The following is a 9,312-nucleotide window of genomic DNA, read 5'->3' on the forward strand; positions in this document are numbered from 1 at the left end:
CCTCCCTAACCAATTTTATTCTCCCCTCTTCTTTGTAGGTGTATCTCCTCAAGCAAACTTTACTTAAGCCATGGGTCTGTAAAGTACAGTAGAGGAAACGGAGTAGCCGTAGAACTTACATGCATGACCCATGGACATGAACAATAGTGTGGGGATTGCCTGAGGGAGTGAGGGGCGCTGGGGGGGGGGGGACAAAAGGGAAAAAATTGAAACAACTGTAATAGCACAATCCATAAAATATAGTTTTGAAAAAGGCAATATTGTTACTGTCGACCTCAGATAAAATAAGTGTCTATTGGTTCATTCATATTTTAAGAAAAAACTTTTATGTAGTTTAACTGCAACACAAGAAATATTTGTGGAACTGTAGCAGAGCTTTGTAGAAAAGCATACAGTCACATATCATTTAACTATGGGGGTATATTCTGAGAAGTGAATTGTGCAATTTCATCATTGTGCAAATGCACCGTTGGGCAATTTCATCATTGTGCAAACATCATAGAGTGCAATTACCCAAATTTCCATTGTCTAGCTTATTACATACCTAGGCTACATCGTATAGCCTATTGCTCTTAGTCTACAAACCTGTACAGCATATTACGGTGCTGAATACTGTACGGTATTTGTGGTATTCGTGTGTCTAAACATATCTAAACATAGGAAAGTATAGTTGAAACAGAACACAGAGGATTTTAAAAAATAGTACACTTGCACGTATACGGTGCTAACTGGGAATGGAGCTTGCAGGACCGGAAGGGGCCCCAGGTGAGTCAGTGAGTGGTGAGTGAACATGAAGGCTTGAGACATTACTGTGCACGGTTACAGACTTTATAAACACTGTGCACTTGGCTTTACTAAATTTATAAGAAGTTTTTTCCTTCAATAATAAATTAACCTTAAGTTACTAAATCATTTTTACTTTATAAACTTAATTTTTTAAAACCTTTTTGACTTTTTTTGTAATAACACTTTGCTTAAAACACAAGCACATTGCACAGCTATACAAAAATTCATTCTTTTAGCTTTCCAAATGATTCTTTAACTGGGCACTACTTTAAGATATACAAGCACAGGACATTGCCACTAGAAACAGGAAACCACACCTCAAAGGCATTTTATAACTTTATTTGACAATCAGCAGTTAGTTCTCATCCACATTAACTTCAAAGGATCCAGCACATAATATAAGTGCACTGAAAACCCAGGTATTTGTAGATTTTTGAAAGTGGTGACAGGTATGCAGGTGATCAGCGTATAGAGCTTGTCTGGTGAATCTTCACCCTCATTACGTTTTCTGGACAACCGCTCTAGGATTCGGTATGGGACATTCCTTGTGCCATTGGCCCAGACGGCTTGGTTGAGCCTGGTGCCAATGCACACATCTGGAGTTCCCATCTCCTTCATGGCAAATATCTGGCTCTCTTCCAGTGCCCGAGGGGCGTGGTTCTGGAAGCCCACTCCATGGGTGTGCTTGTGGTTGCTGATGGTGTACTCTCTGGTCACTACCTCGAGGATGGCAGAATGGCCCTTCTTCTCTCACCACCCTTCTTTGCAGGCCTGTTATGCCGAGCCCAGGTCGGAAAGAAAGAGTGGGAGATGTTGTGGGAGAGGAAAAGCAGGGCAGCAAGTGCAACTTCCAGGTCGCCTGGAGGCCAAAAAATTTCTTTTTTATCTCCTTATTCTATATTAATAGCTGTGAGTAATGAATGCATTGCACTACGCTGTGACACCTATGATGTTTTGACATGTCACTAGCGGTACAAATTTTTAAGCTCCATTGTCATCTTATGGGACCACTGTCACTGTCATATATGCTGTCTGTTGTTGACAGAAAAGTTGTAATGAGGCATGACTGTGTTTAGATTTTTAGGGGGAAGTACTGTGAGGTGGTGGAGGTAAAGGGCAGAAATCTTCCATCTACTCATTTCATGAATGGTGTTTTTACAATAATGGCTTTGGTTACTGCTAGCTGAGGGAAAGAAGTACTCCTTGTTTAAGTCGTGTGAAAAAATGAGATCTACCCGGGCTGGGTGGCTCAGTTGGTTGGAGCATTCTCCCACACTCCAAAAGGTTGCGGGTCCAGTCCCCAGTTTGGACCCGTACCAGAGGCAACCAATTCATTTTTCTCTTTCACATCCACGTTTCTCTCTCTCTCTCCAAAATCAGTAAACATATCTTTAGGTAAGGATTAAAAAAATGTAATGCCCCTAGACTTACAGTAGTGTTAAGATACAAACTTTTTGATTTTCATAATTATCCATAATAAAAAATGCATTTATAGAGGGACTGACCTAAACCCAGTCTGACTTCAATTATATTCGGTGCTGTTTAGAAGGAAGATTCTGAGGTAATTTGCGCAGAAGTGAATTCTTAGCCCAGAGTAACTTTATGTGTTAAGAAATTCTTTGAATACTTCTTCAGAAAATATCTTCAAACACTCTGCCCCGAGACCAAAGGATCCAGCACATAATATAAGTGCACTGAAAACCCCTCACGTGGATTAACCGTTAGAACTGAAACCCCCCTGATTTAGTGCTTTGGTTTACAGACAAGCATCGTGAGGCAGAGGGAGACTATTTCCATCAGCCGGCATTTCTTTAAGCAGACTGCACTGTAATTACAACAGATATTTGTCAAAATAATCCTCAGACAATGAAAATCTTTTTTAAAGTATATTTTATTGATTATATTACAGTCATCCCAATATTTCCCCCTTTTGCCCCCCTCCACCCAGCTGCCCCCCTCCCAACTCCCTCAGGCAATCCCTCCACCATTGTTCATGTCCATGGATGGCCACATGTATAAGTTCTTTGGCTACTTCATTTCCTATACTGTACTTTACATCCCTGTGGCTATTCTGTAAGTGCCTATTTGTACTTCTTAATCCACTTACTCATTGCCCCCCACTGTCCTACCATCTGGCACCTATCAAAATGCTCTCTATAACCATGATCCTATCTCTGTTCTTCTTGTCGGCTTAGTTTGTTTTTAAGATTCAATTGTTTATTGCCACTTTACTATTCAGAGTTTTAATCTTTTTCTTAAATAAGTCTCTTTAATGTTTCATACAACAGTAGTTTGGTGGTGATGAACTCCTTTAGTTTTTTCTTGTCTGGGAATACTTTTAAAGAAAGATTAAGTTGTATATGAATAGTTGAATATAGCATCAATTGCATTTTACCCTCCAGTTCTCTAATTCCATGAAACTTGGTAAACACGCATGGTATACAGGGGCACTCTATCAAGCAGATGATTCTATTCTATCTCTGCTGTTTGGGTTGTTCCCTCCCTCACCAACATTTCGCAGAGACACTAGAGGTGGATGGACAAGGATTCACTCTTCTTCTCACACCCCCCCTAACAAATTCACCTGCATCTACTCCTATCTTTCCCTCTGTCTCTAGGAAGAGATCTCCCTCCTGATGCCAGCAGCTAATTGCCCATCACCTGCCTTTTCTTCAGGGATCTGGAAACACCATTTATGTCCTCTCTCACCTGCCACCTCCACGCTGATTCTTTTCCACCGAGTGCAAATAAGCTCAGATGCCTCCCAATTCAAAAGGGGTTTCTTTCAATAGTCCCTCCAGCTGTTCCCGGATATTGCTTCCCCCTCACACCCATAGTTTCTTAAAAGATTACTCATCACTCATTGTCTCCACTTTTCACTTCCTGCTCACTGCTTATTCTCAGTGTCCTCTGTTCTCATTAGTCCAAGAAACTGCCTTTACCTAGGTTTTAAATCGCCTGGTTCAATAAGTGACTAGGGTTCTTATCTCACTTTACAGATCTGCAGAATTTGACACTTAATTGTTCCCTCCCTCTTGAAACACTTCCCTTGATTTTTAGAATACTACCCTTTGCTGCTTTTCCATCTTCCCCTTGAGTTACGTCTTCTTTATTGTAGTATTTTTATTTTGTTCTATTCATTTTCATTATTTTCTTCATCTCACTTTTTCTTAACACTTTATCATGAGAAACCATGAGTTAGAGAACAGTTGGAAGAGTTGTTCAGCGAACATCCCTACACCCATCCCTTTCTCGCTAGACCTTCTGGTTCCAATTGGCATTCCTATCCCGTATACCCAGTAGAGACCATTCCTGAGTTCAGACCTATCTAATCCAAATGGAATTTCTCCCTTGTTGGTCAAAAGGCATCTCAAACCCAGCATCGTGAAATTGAACTCATAATACCAGATACACCCTTTATTTTTCCCTTCACCTTATCAGTCAGTCACCAAGTTGTGCCAATGCTACTTCTGTATATCTCTTCACTCGTCCAAGTTCTGCCCTAATTGTTTTTTGTCTCAGTCGCTCTTCCTGCAGCCAGCCTTGCTCATCTTTAATTCCTCCGCCACACAGCGCCCAGAATGGCAATTGTAAATGCAGGTATGATCTCATGAATTCCTTGTTGAGCATCTTTCAGGGATTTTCAGTTTAAACTCTTAACTTTCTAACAAGGCCTGTCACTATCCCTCCCTTTCTACCTCTGGCAGTGTCTCCGGCAGCAGCCATATCTGCTCTGTGGCCTCAACTCCCTCCTGACAGGCTTGTCCCAGTCTCCTCTATCAGCCCCTTGCCTAACGTTCTGGTGACACAGAGCCCCTTCCTTTGTCCCTCCAGTCTAGGGGTGGTATCAGCTTTCTGCTTTGTCAGACCCAGGGTTCCCTCAGAATCTCCTGTTTGTCCACTCAGCTTTTCTCTCACCTGTGTAGCATTAAACTCTTTGTTTTAAATACTCAGAGTGGGTTCTATTTTTCTGAAGGACATCCAAGTAGAGATATTCAGAAAGCAGCTGAGCATGTGGACAAAAGATAGTCATCAACACACAGATAATGAGTTTCTCTTATATCACTTACTTCCCTGAAGGGCAATTGTCTCCTTCCCTGACTGGCACCAGCCTGAGAGACCCTTAAGTGCAGAGAGACGACCTTCCTCTGTCCATGTTCCCAGGGCCAACTCAACACCTGGCACAAAACAGGGACTCAGTAATGTATGCTTACCGAATGAAGAAATGAAGGCACAAACCCTATGTGTTATTTATAGGTGATATTAATTGGTGAATACATTTTTATAAAACACTGAATTCAGGCAACCTGGGAGTGCCCTATTTGAATTCATAAGAAATCTGAATCACCACTGGCTGGTGTGGCTTAGTGGATTCAGCATTGGCCTGTGAACTGAAGGGTGGCCTGTTTGATTCCTAGTCTTAGGGCACAAGCCTGGGTTGCAGACCAGGTCCCGAGTTGGGGGGTGTGCGAGGGGCAACCGATTGATGTTTCTCTCTCACATCAGTGTTTCTCTCCCCCTCTTTCTCCCTCCTCCTTCCTCTCTCTAAAAATAAAATCTGTAAAAAAAAAAAAAGAGAGAAATCCGAATCACTGAATTTTTGTATGCAGTTCAGCTGCCCTCAGGATTGTCATGATACAAACAAATGAACAGCAGTGAATTGCCCCAGCTGTTAAGTCACTTATTGAACAGATAAAAATTAGAAGTCATTGCAGTTGTGTTTACAGCTGTGTTTATAAGGGCTATTGCTAAACAAACTGAAGATAGCAGATTTGTTTAAATAGATTAAACATTCCTTGGAACCCTTTGATTTTGGAAACACAATTGATTTCCTCAGTAATGATCTGCATAGGTAACCTTAGCCAGAGTCCACCTTACCAACTCTGAGTTGTAGCTGAATAAACTGGATGTTACAAATGTGGCATTACAAAGGGCAGGTGTTGACTCTGGCCCAGAGGAGAGTTAGGTCAGTCCCAGAGACGTAGGGAACTTTGTTTCGACCTCACTGGGAGGGGACGTGCTGGGTGGGATCCAGGGGCTGAGCACATTCCCGTGCTGCTGGATCTGAGGTTGGGAGGGAAGGAATGAGGCCAGTGACAGTTCAGTGTGTCCTGTCTTCTGGTGGTTGAACCCATCAGAAATATTTCCTCCTGCTACTTGGTGACATTGTGATTTATAAGAAACATATATGTGGGCATTTGGATAACCAAAATATATTTCTCGTATACTTTTGGTCTTTGTGCATGATTCCTGGCTCACAGCTCCCAGAACTTTTGGAATTTCCTAAATGTTAAGAGTGAAAACATACAAACAAACAAACAAACATGGTGTCTTTTGTTATGTTAATGAAATACCTTTTGAAAAGCATCTAAGGGTGGGGTTGGTTGCCAGGGGAACCAACCCTGGAATAGAGGGTTAGAACTTTCAGGCCTGCTCCCTGACTTCTGGGAAGGGCAGAGGAGCTGGAGATTGAACAAATCCGCAATGGTCAGTGATTTAATCAGTTGTGCCCCTGTAAGGAAACCTCCATAAAAGGGCAGAAGACAGCTTCCCGGCTGGTGAACCTCTGTGCCATTTCCCCATAGCTTGCCCCGTGCATTCTTCCATCCAGCTGTTTCTGAGTTATATCCTTTCTCAGTAAACCAGTGATCTAGTTAAGTAACACGTTTTTCTGAGTTCCGTGAGCCATTCTAGCAAATTAATTAAAACCGAGGAGGAGATCGTGGGAACCTCTGATTTACAGCCAGTTGGTCAGAAGAGCATGTGACAATGTTGGGCTTGCAATTGGCATTTTGAGTTGGAGGGAGTCATTGGAAGCTCCAATACGTGGCTAGTCAGTCAGGAGCACAGGGTACCTGAGCTTGTGGCTGGCATCTGGTGGGTGGTAGTTGGGGTCAGTCTTATAGGACTGAACCTTAACTTGTGGATTCTGGTGCTATCACTGGATAGATAGTGTCAGAATTGTGTTAAATTCTCAGACACACTGCTGGTGTCTGAGAACTGTTTGTTGATATAGGGGAAGCCCCTGCCTGCCCCACCTCCCTCATTGGAATTGGGTCTGGGGTCTCAATTCATGCATTTAAAAATGGAAGCAGCAGGGAGAAGCTGGGAAAATGAGCCTTTGAGTAGCAAAGGCTGACTTTAAGTAGCAATGACTTAAAGTAGCAGTAACAATCTGACTTTAAGTAGCAGTGACGAAACTTGTGTTTTGGAAACATTTTAATTCTGTAAATAACATAACACGAATTTATCACAACACTAATTAGGAAAAAAATGAAATTAAGTGATTTCTAATTTCACTACATAGAGGTAACCTCTGACAATTTGGAATAAACTTCTTAAACTGTTAACATGCAAATTGTTTGTGTTCTCAAAAATGTTCTCATGTTTGTGTTCTCGAAAATTCATGTTAAAACCTAATTCTCAATGTGATGGTCTTAGAAGGTGGGCCCTTTGGTTATTGGTGATTAGGTTGTAAGGATGGCGACCTCATGAATGGGATTAATGCCCTTATAAAAGAGACCCCAGATTGCTCCCTCGTTCTTCCCTCCATGTGAGGACACAATGAGAAAGTGGCCATCTACGAAATAAGAAGTGGACTTTCATCAAACATCAAATCAGTTGGCACCTTAATCTTGGACTTCCTAGCCTTCAGAGCTGTGAGAAATAAGTGTTGTGTGTGTTTTTTTTTAACTTTTTATCTTTTTTTAAAAGATTTTATTCATTTATCTGTAGAGGGGAAGGGAAGGAGAGAGGGAGAGAAATATCAATGTATAGTTGCCTCTTGTGTGTCCCCTGCTGGGAACTGGCCTGCAACCCAGGCATGTGCCCTGACTGGGAATCGAACCCCGATCATGTGGTTCGCAGGCCCACGCTCAATCCACTGAGCTACACCAGCCAGGGCAGAAATAAGTGTTGTTTATAGGCCATCCAGTCTATGGCATTTTGCTGTAGCAGCCCAAATAGAGGAAGACATAAATACGTATATTTGAAAGTGTCTTCATATTGTTTTATGCATACTCTATTGTAACTGACTTCTTTCATGCAAAAATATGTCATAATCTTTTATGTCAATACATTGTTATACCTTTAATGGTTGTATGGTGTTTTATTTTATGAATTCACCATAATTTATTTAACCAATTGCCCACTGAGAAACATCTGGGTCAGCTTTAATTTTCTACTTTTTCATACATATGATGAATCATCAACAACTGATTTTTAAGGTGAATCTTCAAGCATTCATAATAAGATGTTTCAGGGCAGGCTGTGGGAACAAAGAATAGCGATATGAAAAGCCCAAGTGAGGGGAGTGTTTATGTATTGATATTGATCTCAATATATAAAGGACATCATTTAACAGAAGTGGGGTGGGGGAGACAGTGTGAGGTGTGATAAAGTAGGAGGGTGAAATGATAGATATGGAGAGAGAAACAGTCAGACAACAGGCTGGAGAGGAAGTAGACAAAGGGAGAGAAAAAATGTGACTAGAACAAATAGAAAGAATCAAATAATTATTGACACTGCTAAAAAAAAACACAAAAACAAAACATGTTTTATAACTATTGCCAGTGACATTCAACTGAAGGGAAATCACCGAGTGAATAAAAAATGGGAACAAATTGCCCAGAACCTGAGGGGAACTTCATTTGATTATCAGGGTAGATACAGAGTAAACTTTTTTAAACTCTGAAATGAAAGAAAATAATCATTAAGAAATCTCATTCTACTTCACGTAATTCACACACTCACACATGTGTACATACCATGTGTTGAATGTTGAATATTGCCATTAAGAATAGCTTTCTTTAACTTTTGTCTCTCCTACTTTTAATGATGTCTTCTCTTATGGTGATTGACTAGGGTGAAAATATTTTGCATCACTGCATTATAGCACCCTAGAAAATAAAAGAGGAAGGAGTTAGCTTCCCCTTTCCCCTACTGTGGTACCTGCTTCCTGTTTTAGAGAAATTAAAATTAGGTGTGAACAGCCACTTTCTCTTGAAAATAAGTTTCTTTTCTATTGTGGGAGTGTATTTGTGGGGCTGGCAGATGGCAGCTATTACAGAACTTCCCATACTGTACACACTTGCAAGGAAAAAGAAAAACGCTTGTACAATAAACATCGCTTGTACAATGAACATTGCTTGTACAATGAACATTGCTTGCACACATGTTACAGTGCATTCAAAGTGTTTAAAAAGTCAACTTGTGTAAAGAGGACAGTCCCAGCATCTCGTAGGAAGCTATGAGGCCCAAATGAAATTGTTTACGTGGAAGTGTTTGGCAAACTCTCAAAGTCAGTACAAGGTCTTTTGAATGATTGGAGCCTCAGCATACTCTAGCATCAGCAGAATCTTATCAAACCCAGAAACTTCTGCTGCTTTCCCACACCTAGGGGCTGGGATGGGGAAATACGCAGTATATTCACAAATACCCTTGCTCTTTGTTCTCTCCCTGTGTGATCATTTGCATGGACAAGAAAATGCCTTTTCCTTTGTCAAATCTACAAGAAGTGGTCAGACT

The 9,312-nt window shown here is 41.1% G+C and overlaps 1 pseudogene; it reads right to left on the reverse strand.

Moving 5' to 3' along the window:
- Window positions 1-1,134: 1,134 nt before the first annotated feature.
- On the reverse strand, window positions 1,135-4,512 carry LOC118976750 (60S ribosomal protein L31-like; annotated as a pseudogene).
- Between the last annotated feature and the right edge of the window lie 4,800 nt (window positions 4,513-9,312).

This window comes from Sturnira hondurensis, unplaced genomic scaffold (assembly GCF_014824575.4).
Source record: "Sturnira hondurensis isolate 20B ecotype Veracruz unplaced genomic scaffold, ASM1482457v3 Scaffold0021143, whole genome shotgun sequence".
Taxonomy (NCBI): domain Eukaryota; kingdom Metazoa; phylum Chordata; class Mammalia; order Chiroptera; family Phyllostomidae; genus Sturnira; species Sturnira hondurensis.